The sequence below is a fragment of the Sceloporus occidentalis genome, unplaced genomic scaffold (assembly GCF_023333645.1).
Source record: "Sceloporus occidentalis isolate IW3139 unplaced genomic scaffold, rSceOcc1.0.p SCAF_103, whole genome shotgun sequence".
Lineage (NCBI taxonomy): Eukaryota > Metazoa > Chordata > Lepidosauria > Squamata > Phrynosomatidae > Sceloporus > Sceloporus occidentalis.
This window is the reverse complement of record NW_028317083.1, coordinates 3,680,058-3,692,923: the sequence shown is the minus strand read 5'-3', so window position 1 is coordinate 3,692,923 and position 12,866 is coordinate 3,680,058.

The window sequence follows — 12,866 nt, the reverse complement described above, 5'->3', positions numbered from 1 at the left end:
ATCCCTACTCAGGGTTTTGAGGGTTAATACCATACCTGGTAACTTTGCGGGATGCGGTCAGGAAGACCCGCTGATGTCTGTGGACGGTCCCGCTGATGTTGGTAGCGGTCCCGCTGATGTCAGTGGGCATTCTCTCTGACCTTACTGAACAGACAGCTGTTTAACAAATGAATTTTGTGACTTACTTTTTTCTCATCATTTTTCGATTGATTGATCAGCCTCCTAGAAACGTCAATAGTGTTGCAGATCATTGCGCCATCTAAAAAATGGCATGTGTTTTCTTAAAGGCCATTAGTTAAACCACTAATGAGGATAGCTAGCGTGTATTGCAGATTCCACAGAAATAAAAAAACAATTTATCCTAGTAAAGTTACTCCTCAACTATCATAACATCAGATCATAGTCGATAGAGACCTTAAATAATTGATAATGTAAAATAACATGACCGCCATGAAACTGATAATAAATTCTGTAAATTCCTATAAGCAACTGGCGCATTTCTGTACAATTTTACCTAAATCCAACATTCTTTTATACCGAGTTTTGTTTGGCATGAATTTGTATTCTCGGATGGATCTTATGTACCTGCTGTAAATGTTCAACGGCTGCTTTTAAGTTTTTTTGTTAATTGACTTTTGGCTACAATACTAAAAGCAGGCTATTGAAAATCAATGCGCGCTCTACGTTTGAAAGCCCCCCCAAAAAATCAGATATTACAATACTGCAGAGTTAATAATCTAAAATTAACTTTTTAACTGCTAGTAGTACACTGATCATTACAGAAAATCAATCTTCCACTACACTTTTTCAGTGGTTGAGTGCTTTCCCTACCTGGAAGCAGGTACGTTACAGAAAATCTGCATACATTTGTTATAGCTTGCCTACTTTAATTATGTATGAGAGTGTTGCACAGTATATAAATAATTTGTTTCATGAAGACACAATATTAACCCTATGAAAGTCTTTTTAAAGTATGATGTGGTATTTCTATTAGACTTGTGCATTCGAATTCGTACCAATTGCAAAGTTACCGAATTACTGAATTTTGGCAAATTCAGTGATTTGTACAAAATCATAAAAATGAGGCCAGACCCTCCACTGCAGATGAAAACAAGGCAAAAAGTTCAGTATTTTCAACCGAGGTTCACAGGCCCTTTCACCTACTCTCTCACACGCTTACACTCTCGCTCACCCTCTCTCTCACCCACTCTGAATGTTTCCCTGGGTTCTGTGCCCGACCACTTCCACTTTGGCATCTTCTTGTTCTTCATTTTCTCTCTTATACCTTCTTTATTTTTGCTTTTCTACTTTATCTTTTATCTTCTAGCTTCTATCTTCGCTTTCTATGAAGTCCTCTCCCTTGAGCCTCCAATCAAAGGAGAAGATGTCAGTGAAAGTGCTGCAATTTTTGGCGGAAGTTCACGTTAGGACAAAATGGCAGCAAAAACCTTGTGATTTTGGTGGAATTTCACCTTAGGGCAAAATCGAGCGGAGCTTTCAATGATGCTCTCTCGAATGAGGGATCAGGGGAGAGTATGTCACCAGAAGTGTCGCCATTTTGACAGAAGTTCGCTCCAAGTTCCGTCCGCTGAGATGCGGATGAAGATAGAAGATAAAAGATAAAGAAGAGAAGATGAAAGACAGAAGGATGAAGAGCGAAGAAAAATACCAAGAAGATGCCGAAGTGGTCGGCAGAGAAGTTAGGGAAACATTTAAAGAGCAGGAGAGAGAGGGTGAACAAGAATAAGACTGTGAAAAAGTGAATGAGAGTGTGAGAGAGTGAATTTGGGAACTGGGCAATTAATTTTGTTCCGGAATTAAAAATGCCCCCTGATTTTCATCCAAACTAAATGCGCAGGGAACGTAATTCATTGCCCAATTCATTTGCACATGTCTAATTTCAATGTAAAGTTACAATTTTTATAATCAATTATGCCTATACAACTTCTAACATCTCTTGACCTATACAGTCAAACTCAGGTCCAGAAAGGCCATCTTGCACACCTGGCAAATTCTCAATGGGACTCTGGGCGTCATCGCCCATACCCCCCCAATCTGGTGCTCCTGCATCACATCAGGTGCGGCCACACACAGCATAAGCATAATAACGTAGTAAATGGCTCTGCATATTATTATTATCATTATTCGGCCGCATCAACGGCATCAGGTAGGCAATGGACTTACCAGGCCATCTAGTGATTTCCGCTTACTAAATGTTTTGTGCATAGTGTATAACATATTCTCCAAACCTGAGACAAGCTGTTTATTTGACAGTCTCCATTAACGGTTCTTGCTTTATTTTTTCATTTCTGTTCTGTAAACACAAAATCAATCAATACAATCCCAAGCTTTTTTCGTTTAGAAAGAACAGCGAATAAAACAAAGAAACAAAAAAATAATGTTTAAGGCTAGACATATTTTTATATGAAAGATCCTACTACATTGATTTAGGAAAATATTTAGTGTTTTTTCCAGTAGGGAAAAATCACCTTTTTTTTTTTTTTTGCTTGCTCTGTGTTATTGAACACCTATGAAAAAAAAGAAATACAGAATAAATTGATGTTTTGTGTTTTCAGTACATATTTAATCAGGGTATCATGGACTGCCATTTGCAGATGAAGGATTTAAGTTCTCTTCAACCTCTTCCATGCTAAAATTGCTGGAGACGATCTCAGGATATTTGTTTTACTGCCCTTCTTGCTTATATTAATATATTATGTTTTCCTTAAAATATATATTAGTATCTTTCTGTATCCTCGACGTGAAAAACAAATAAAGCAAAAGAAAATGAAAAACTTGAAATAAAGAGAAGTTTAAAAAAAATATATATATATTAGTAGGTAAGAACAGGAAGAATTTAAAAAAAAAAAGAATAAAAAAATCCTGATCAGACAAGATCGCTTGACCTCCGATGTAGAAAATCCAGACTGTAACAGGTGGAGAACCTGTTGGAAGCAACAGATTGTGCCAGAATGATTAAGAATGGGCCTTTGATAAAGGAGAGTGTCTTTAATGAGCTACTTATAAAAAAAAAAGAAGAAAGACCTGCAGATTTTATACAATCAGAGGTTTTCTTGTGACTTTCAACAAAAAGCCAGGAGGATTTCAGAAAGATTTGCTCAAGCTGTTCTAATTTTTTCCATGGTTGCCAAGCCTATGTGGCTTTCAGGGGAACTTATACATTCAGCCTATTTCCCTTCATCAAACTAAATCTTTTCTCCTTTGACCCAATCCTTTGTATTCTATGTTTATATCTCTTTATTTTTCCCTGTTAAAGCACGTGGCGCTCATTCTGGTGTAAATGATGCATCATTTTGTCCCCCTTCAAAGCAACAATCTAGCTGCTCAATGGAACGGCTTAGATTTACTAAAACTGCTAGAAATTGTTGAACTCATTTTGGGCCATTTCAGCTTTTTTTTTTGTGAGTCCCGTACTGCTGAGACTTTAATAAAGACAACCAATTTGGGCTTAAAAGTTCCATTTTTATAATCTAAAAAAAAAATGTAAAGAATAATTTGCATTTTTAGTTTGCCTAAATTGGGCTGCTTTTTTAAAAAAGTGCACCCTGATCTTTGAGCATTAAATATAATATGGTGTACTAACGTAGTCTAACGTTGGAGAACAGTCTGTGTTTTTGCTTATTGATACATTATGCTGACTTTATTGACCTAGAACTCCCCTCGGCAGGTTATAAATAACTAGTAGAAGTCTAATTTGGGATCAGTGTCATGATCAGTGTCAACAAGCTGTGGAAAGTGTCACTTATTGTGTGCAGTTGCTTTAAATACTATGAATATACTGTAATAGTGAGTTAGCACACGCAAATAGACATCTCTCTAGGTATACCCAATCCTATGATGGTTGTGGCCATCTGTTCTAGGTACATCCATGACATGACATGCATATCAGGTGCACTCAATCATCTAGAAGTCCTCTATATTATTATATTATTATATATTGAGTTATCCCAACACCTATCTGCACAACTCTGTTTCCCTACTGGATTCCTTAATCCTTGATATGGTAACCCATTCTTGACTTAACATCTTCCCAGACCATTGGGCTCTTGTATGCCTATGTCTCTTGCTTGATCCTTTTGTACCTTGACATGTGATTTAGCTCAGAAGGCTCCAGACTAACTACAGGTAAATCCTTACCAACCTTACCGATGTCATGTCCCAAACATCACTGTACTATGTGATGTCATGAGTGATTGCATGATACATACACGGTGTATTCATTGGCAAGATGTCAGATGCTGAAAGAAGATTTTTCCCATGAGGGAGCCAAATTGCTTCAACAATACTTGTGATGTTATCTCTTAACTATAAATATAAAAATAATATTTTGTTTTTCGGTTTTATTTATTTAAACAAGATTTATAATTTATCTTTTGCATATTAATAGAGCATAACGTATTTTTGGATCAATTCCAGGTCTTTCTTCGTTTTGAGTCTATGAATTAAATAACATATCATTATTTCTATTTATCTCCTTGACAATTTGGTATAATCTACATTTTCACATTAACTGGATGATATATGCGTAATTCTCACTCTGGAGGTGAAAGAAAACCCACAGGGATACTGTAAATATCACTTCAGAAAAAAAAAAAATTTGAAATATCAGTAAGATAATATCTTGACTGTATCTCATTGTCACATTCTCTGGAATGTCTTGTTTGCTTTTCAACACAATACACGCTCCTACCAATAACTCCTAGGGTACAAGTGTTATTATTAAAAGGTGTGAAGAGCATCTGCTTAATACAAATCATAGCTGGAATTATTTTATACATCCACAATCAGCTCACAAAATATGCCACAGACCACGTTCACTGCATTGGGGTTGAAGTTGAATCTGCTCTCTCCTTTATCCCTAAAATACAGTCACTTACCGAATCCTGTGGCCCTAGTCTTCTAAAACAGTACTTAATTAATTATGCCCCCTATATCTCTCTTGTTATCTCCAGATACTCTTCTAACTGTCCTCCACACTCTGCCAATAACTTGTGACTCCCTTTAGCCATCATCACTTCTTCCCACTTACCTTACTTATCTGGAACAACCTACCCTTTTATGAGAGACTCTCCCGTACTTATTCTAACTTTAAACACTCACTATTCAGAGATGTATTCAATCAATCCTCCTCATACCCATAACCTGCATCCAGAAAAGAAACCATCTGTTCTCCTCACCTTTGAGATCCTAAACAAATCATGACTTCTCCACGTGACCTTAACTACAATGATGTGTTTCTCCTCAACTCTCTAAAAGATTGTAAGCAGACAAGAACGTACCCTCTTCATCTTCGGTGCCAGTATGTCTTTATGTGTGTTAATGTCATTGACAGTATTGTAAATTTTAATGCTATTGTTTATTTTCACTCTCCTCTATTGTAGCACCAATAGCCCAATAATAAATAACCAACTACTATTTTAAGGTCCATCTGTGTTCAAAGTCATTTAGTAAAAATATCACATCAAGTGAAATGGGGAAACAGTTATCTGTTTCAATCTTTCTTTCCTGAGTAATATGCTATGCGCACTAATTCTGACCCAAGTAGTATGTTGGAGAGGACGTATTATAATGGTATTTATTGAGATTTTAAATGCAGATGTATTCTTAGTTCTTATGTTTTTGCAACAGGATATCAGTATCTTGATTTTGAAGGTCTCCATGAGACAAAAAACTTTAGGAATGTATATAATAAGGTAGCGTTATGTTGAGAAGGTGGGTTAAGGATTGACTAGGTAGGACAGAACTAACCCCTTTACCAATTATTTTAAGGGACTGATTCCAGTATGTTTCCAGTGAGAAGAACTTAGTTGAACCTTCTTAATGCACAACGATATCATGGACTGAACCGTTCAATTATCCAAGTCTGTAAGTACCCTGCAAGATATTTTTAAGTTAGTTCAAAAGAAGTTACAATATTAAACTTGAATGTTGCAGGGAAAAATGTCCACAAACTTCATATTATTTTTAATAACAAAAAAAATGTTTGATGTTTTCATAAACTGCTATAGAACCCATAAAAATAAAGTTGACAGTTAGACTTTTACAGGTCTTAGCTTTCCCAGCGGACGTAGAGCTACCTGATAAATGACCCTGTGCTTTTTTTTTTTAACCGACCCTTAAAAATATTCGCCAGTCAGGAAATGATCAATACTTTTCTGCGGCAAACCACTTGTGTCTGATAAATGTTCTACTGGAAGAGGGCAGAGAGATGGAATTGTACACCGAGGGTGGCAGTCATCCACTCATCAAAGAACGTCTTAATCTGAGGGCCAAGGAAGTAAGAGAGACGTGTGGTCTTGAAGTGAGTACCGTCGGCTGTTAGTATGATTGATTGATAGCACGGCCCTTTGCATCAATCCTGCACAACACATAGGTGAAGTCATATCTTTTCTTAGCTGTGTTAAAGAAAACCAGGCGACTAATCCATAATTCTACTATGGAATTTCCTAAATGACGAGATCTTTACAACTATTAACCTTTACGTTTTCTACCTAAATATGGCATCAAGTTTCATTTGGGATAATCAGTTTGATCATAAATAAAATTAACATATTAGTAGAACCAGATTTTTTTATTTTTTGACATTTTGATGGTGCTGTTCCACCCAGGCCCAGACTGGCCATCTAAATTTACCCGGCAAATGCCCAGTGGGTCGCTGGCCTATAGCGCCACACGCTCACCCAACAGATCCCGACAGATCTGGTGCTGTAATGTACCAGAAATGTCCAGCCACATGCTACATGAGCATAAAAACGTAGCGTGTCAGCACATGTCCAGCCGCCGGCGGCACTTACTACATCTGGCGGCTGGTCTTAAAAGTCTGGCCCTGGCTCCACCTATTCACCTGTATTTAACATTTTGATAGCTAATGACAGCATTAGAAATATAAATGCTACAGTAGCACTGTTCAATGCCGAAACCTTTGCCAAAAATAATGAAACGGAGAAAAATTCAGAGAATGCTTCATTTTCATGTCACATTTTCAGTTGTTGCCACAGAAACTGAGAAACACTTCTTAAAGGAGTCTGTGTTGTTTTTAGGTGATTACCTAAACCTTTAGGGGAAGGAATACAATTACATATCTGATAGATTTTTGCTTAACACGCTAAAGAGTGCAAATACTCTTTAACAAGCCAATTACAAAATGTTAATTTGGAAGAAAAACAAGGATAGGAGGTAGTAGCATGGCTGCCATCAGTAGGCTATGACTGATACGGGAAGATAGGAGGGAAACAGGAGGCCAGGTTTTAAGTCTATACTGGGCCCCATGATTTCTGATGGCGGCTGTGGGTAGTAGCATATCAGGTAACCCTTCGAGTGAAGCCCTGTTGGGTCTGCAGGTCCACTCCCCACTTATTTAAGGCTGTCTGGGGTTAGCCTTGTCCCACGCACAGCCCACTCCTGCCCCTTTGCAAATCTAGAAGCAGGAGAGCGCCGGATAGTCTACCCTCGAAAGTTCCTAAGTATGAGTATTAGAATCTTGCTGTTATCAAGACCCAAAAAACCTCTATAATATCAAAATTAACTGTTAATAATTTAATGTAACTCCAACATTCAGATCCGGCATGCGTATTTAAGAGACACGCCCACCCAGGAGGCCACACCCTTAATGTATATTCTGTAACGTGGGAGGCTTGATACATACTTTCTGTGAAATGTAAAAAAAGTTTCTATTCCATGAGTAGTTTATACACATCGCACATACCGATGATAAATTAAAAAATGGATTTTCAATTGTTTCTTGTAATATTACCAATAAAGCTGTCAAACATTTCCCTGAATAAGTGTTTGCCATTCCCTTTTTTTATATACTTCGCCCATTTTGAGTAAAATAGAATCAGAGCTTTCCATTCTCTCTGGCGCTCACTGTTTAATTTAGCAGAAAATTCTTCAATCAAAACATCAGATAATATCAGTAGGGTGAGCTGTAAATTGTAATACTCTCAATGTCCCTTTGTTCTTTATCACTCTACAAAAAAAGGCATGTTCTGTGTGTATTAAACTGAAGAAAACATCTGATTTTCCATATGATTTAAGAGATTTACAATAACGCTGAATAAATTGAATATTACAAGGCAAATATTGCAACTAGATTAACCTTGACAGCATATATTTATATAGGTTTTTTTTTATATTTCCGTGTTATGTATGGATTCTAACTAATGTTTACATTAGTAAAATAATATGGATAATCTATGTCTTCTCCGAACAAAAGAATAATATAATATAAACTAATAATTTTGGAAATGGTAAATATATATTATATGTAATATAAACTGATAATTATGGAAATGGACAAAAGCAATGAATTAAGATGAAATTAGGGCTCCATGCACTGTTTTTTTTTACATAGTAATGTGGACATATTTTAGGGGGGCATCAGGTGCAGATGAGGCATAGTTTGTTAAAGGAGCTATATGACCTGTTTATTTTAGTTAATAAACCAATGAAATAGTGTTTACAGATCAAAATAAGAAATAAATATGTACAAGAAAGCCATCTTAAATTCATGTTCACACAGTGTGCTTGAGTAGCTGTCTCTGTCCTGTAAAGTTGCTGATTGTTGTTGATTGGTTAAAACAGCCTTTGTAAGGGTGGGATGAGCATGTGGGAGAGAACTTCAGGACAAAAAGCTGATTGGATCATGCTAGTGTGTTCCTTCATAATCATACCTGGAAACTCTGACCCGGAGACTCCAGGTGAAGCTTTGTTTCCATGGGTCTCTGGATCTCTCTCCTATTAGGGAGTGGTGTTTAGCCATGGCCTTTCTCCATCCCATCCCCCTTCCACTACCAAACAGGTCAATGCTATCTGTGGCAAGCCCTACCCTTGTCTGTATCTAGCCCTGCCCCTGACATAACTAACCACACCCCTTGCATGGTTAGCCCCACCCTCATGCGCGGCTAGCCCCGTGTCCTCGCAAAGCCACTTTGGAAGAGGCGACGGTCCCCCAGGTAGCTCACCATGTGAAGTTCCCAGGTATGTTCATAATGTACCAAAAGACCTTTTTTACGACTTTTTACCTCTCTTTTTTATACTCTACACTATAGAACATACATAAAATCTGGTAGGGTTTAATTAAAAAAATAATACACACATTCACAGCTTATGACATAGAACTCTCCTTTATTGTAGGCTTGTTGGAGCAGGACCCTCCTTACCTTTTTGTTTCTGTCCTGATTATTCCGTGATCTGCTACTTATTATGTGACAACACTATAAATAATATCAATAAATAATAATAATAACGTTGAAACCAAATATTGTCCAACAATTACAGTAACCGTAAAAAAAAGAAACATGTAGTTATTATATATAAATATAGTTGTGTTGAAAGCTTTGATGGTGACAGCTCACCTTTAATAGCTGCCCACTCATGACATAATCTGCCTATTCTTATAAATTGACTCCCACGTCTTGCCTAAACTCCATCTAGAATACCTTGCAGTATCACCACCCCTGGGTATAGGTTTAGCAATGGGGTATAAGCAATTGACATCTTCATATATCAGCGCATGATGGGTTAATCAATACCGACACGTTAGAGATATATATATATATATGTGTATATGAAAAGTATATAAATATAAAGAACATGTTCACGAAATATATATCTATAATTAGGATTTTCCATCCTCGCCCGGTAATATCACAGTCTTGAAATAAAACAAACGTTAAGCTGTTTTTATTTTAAATTGTCAGCAGCAGATGGTAAACAGGAAAACAAACCCGCATACATGTTGCTGTGGGTGTGTTTGTACTTGTGAGATTGAGTCTGTGTGTTTGGGTTTTGAATTCAAAGCAGAACAACAAGCTGACGCGGCGCATACAAATCCATTGATTCAGAAACGATTCCTGGAATTGCACAGGTGGGGTAATGTATCACATTCACAAACGGTCCATTTGGATAGTAATGTGGCACACGTTTGATTGATCACCATATGTATCAATCTGCTGTGTTATTTTAGGAACGGTTATGGCGTGGATGAGAAATTGGATGTGTTAAAGGACATATGATTTCTAAATTTGCTCACTTTTTGAAGTTTAGGGGAAAGGGACTTTTTATGGAATGATGGATGTAGAGTAGATTTTCCTAAACAAAAGACAGTTTTGCCATCAGTAGAAATCAGATTTAAAAAAAAAACTGGATTAGGCTTCTACTTGTCAATCATGTTGGTTCTATAAAAGGTCCCAATTAGGTAAATGGGAAATGTAATGGAACACGTGGAAAGCTCGAACTCTCGTGCAATGCTCGCGAGATGACTAAACATGTAAGTTTGGCTAAGAAGAAAGTCCAACTCATAAATCGACTAAAGCCAACGAGCACGGTCACCCACAAAACAAAAATCACAAGTTGCATGCAAGTAGGCAATTTGCAAATTCATTAACCATCAAATTGCCCACAAGTTACAATTTCTACCACCATAGAAATAAATAAATGAAAAATAAAATAAAAAATATTTAAAACAAAAAAACGGGGATCAGGATTGCCCAATGAGGATAATGATAAGAGAAAGGAGAAAAAAAAAGAGAAAAGGGAGATGGAGGGAATGAGTGAGGAAAAATAGGGAGAGAAGAAATGGGAGATAGTCAAAGAGACTGGAAAGGGAGAAAGGAAGGGAGAGAGATGGGAGAATGAAGATCCAAATGAGAGGCGGTAAAAGCAAAAATGGAGGAAGGAAGAGCAAAAGGAGAGTAAGAGAGGAAGGCCTTTGAACTGATTGAGATGAATAACAATTGCAACTAGATTATAAAATAAAAAATATCTCTGTTGTATCTTAAAAAAGTGTCAGTCACCGCTTTCTTTCCATAGAATCTGTACACAGATTGGTTTGTGGGTTATCTCTACAGTTCTCAGCACATGCACACATCCAAACTATATCTCAGTCTTCAACCCGTAAATCTGAGTTAGCATTTACAGAATATCAACTCTACCCTGCACCTATGCTGAGCATCATCCCTCCGCATTCATTCCATGCACATTCCAGACTCCTGCTAAGTGTGAAAAACAGCTGCTCTCATTCATCAGCTCTCCAGCCCCCCCTGTGGAATATAATGTAACTTGGACAAAGGTCCTGTGTTTATTAAGATATAAATAGGTAAGTGCGGGACTGTCCAGAAGACTCCTAGACTGATGGCAACCCTATTTCTGTTGAATGCATAAACTATTCACAAAGATAATTATTTAATCATGTAAACCTTTGCGTCATTCGCAATTTTTGGGCACCGCTAGACTCTTGCCATAGAAACTGAACGAGTTTCTAGGTTTTGATTAAACCTTCAGAAGAAAATAAAAATGTATTTGCTTAAGATACAAGGAGAGTGCAATTAATGTCTTGTCTGGGTGGAACAGCAACTATAAAACATCACATCTAAATTTCCAGATAAATAAAGATTTAACTTAAATATTTTAACACGTTTTGTCTGAATTAGGTAGTCTCACAAATCCCTTCTCTCAAGTTTAAAATTCATATGATTTGACTGTTCCAAAACAGATCAATATCCGCAGACTGCATGGCTCACCCAATTGCTGATAACATAAAATTTGCTGAATGCCTATCGGTTTTAAACTCATCATTGCCTGATTTATGTTGCGAAGACAGGGTGCAATCACTCTCGTCAATAATTCCTGCTTCATGGTCAACTGAGCAAACTAAAGTAACAAAATAGTGTCCATGTTTGCATTAATCTTGGGCAAGACAGATACAAATCTTGCTTTGTCTAGACCTTTTGACAAGACAGTATTTTTTTTTTGCATGGAAAAGAGAACATTCTGCTCTGAGCACCAAAGTTTCTTAATCAGTGGATAATTTTGTATTTTGTGGTCTTGCTAAACCCACATTAGCTTGGTTGTAGAAACAATGAAACCTTGAGAGCGGTTCTGACTATGTGGGACCCACTAAGTTATATCATTAGCAATCTCCCAACATAGAATTTGACTTAGATTCAGGATAGCTTTAAATGGAGTTAAAGAAGTAAAAAAAAACTTCCTTACATTACATCTGATACCCGCAGGGCCGGCCCAAGACATAATGCCCCCCCCCTTTGTAAGTGAAGTCACGAAGTCACTTACCTTTCAGCAGTCCCGCGGCAAGTCTCCCTGCTCTGCCATGGTGCACGCTGCTTTACTGCTGAGCGCCGGAAATTATGTCATATTCCGTCGCTCAGCATTATAAGCCGACACCGAGACCGAGCTAGAGGGCTCGCAGAGGGGAGAGAAGGGTGCAGAGCGGGTACTGAAAACTTGATAAGCGAAAACCACTCAGCACCCCTCTCTCTCCTCGGCTTAAAAAAAAAAAAAGGTGCTTGGGGCCCCCTCTTCAAAAGTGCCGCCTGGGGCAATTGCCCCACTCTGCTCCATGGTAGGGCCTGGATACCCGGGCATCTATTGTCATTAATATTATTATTATAATTATTATTAAGCATTAACATATTCCACAGTTACAGTTACACATACAACAGGAGTTGAGAACTCTGCCAGTGAGCTTACTATCTAGTTATATGGCATGTTCATACAATGTTCCTAGCAATAATGGTGGGCTTCTGAAGGCCCCTCTTCTGACCTTCCATTCTAAAAGGAATTAAGCGGGTAAGTGAGACAAAAGTAGGGGTAGTATCTGAAGCGATAATTATTGGAAAGTGCTATCGAGATCCGACTATGATCTAACACATGCTCGCGGCAAAAATGACCTTTGCCAAACCAGTCGCTCACATGAAGCATTGACATCGTTGTATATGTGCGCTGTCATTTTGTCAAAGCAGCTTGTCGCCAACCTCCGATGTGCCGTTTTTTGTCTAGATCTCGATGTCACGTTCAATTATTCTGTAGGAAGAAGCATGTTAATT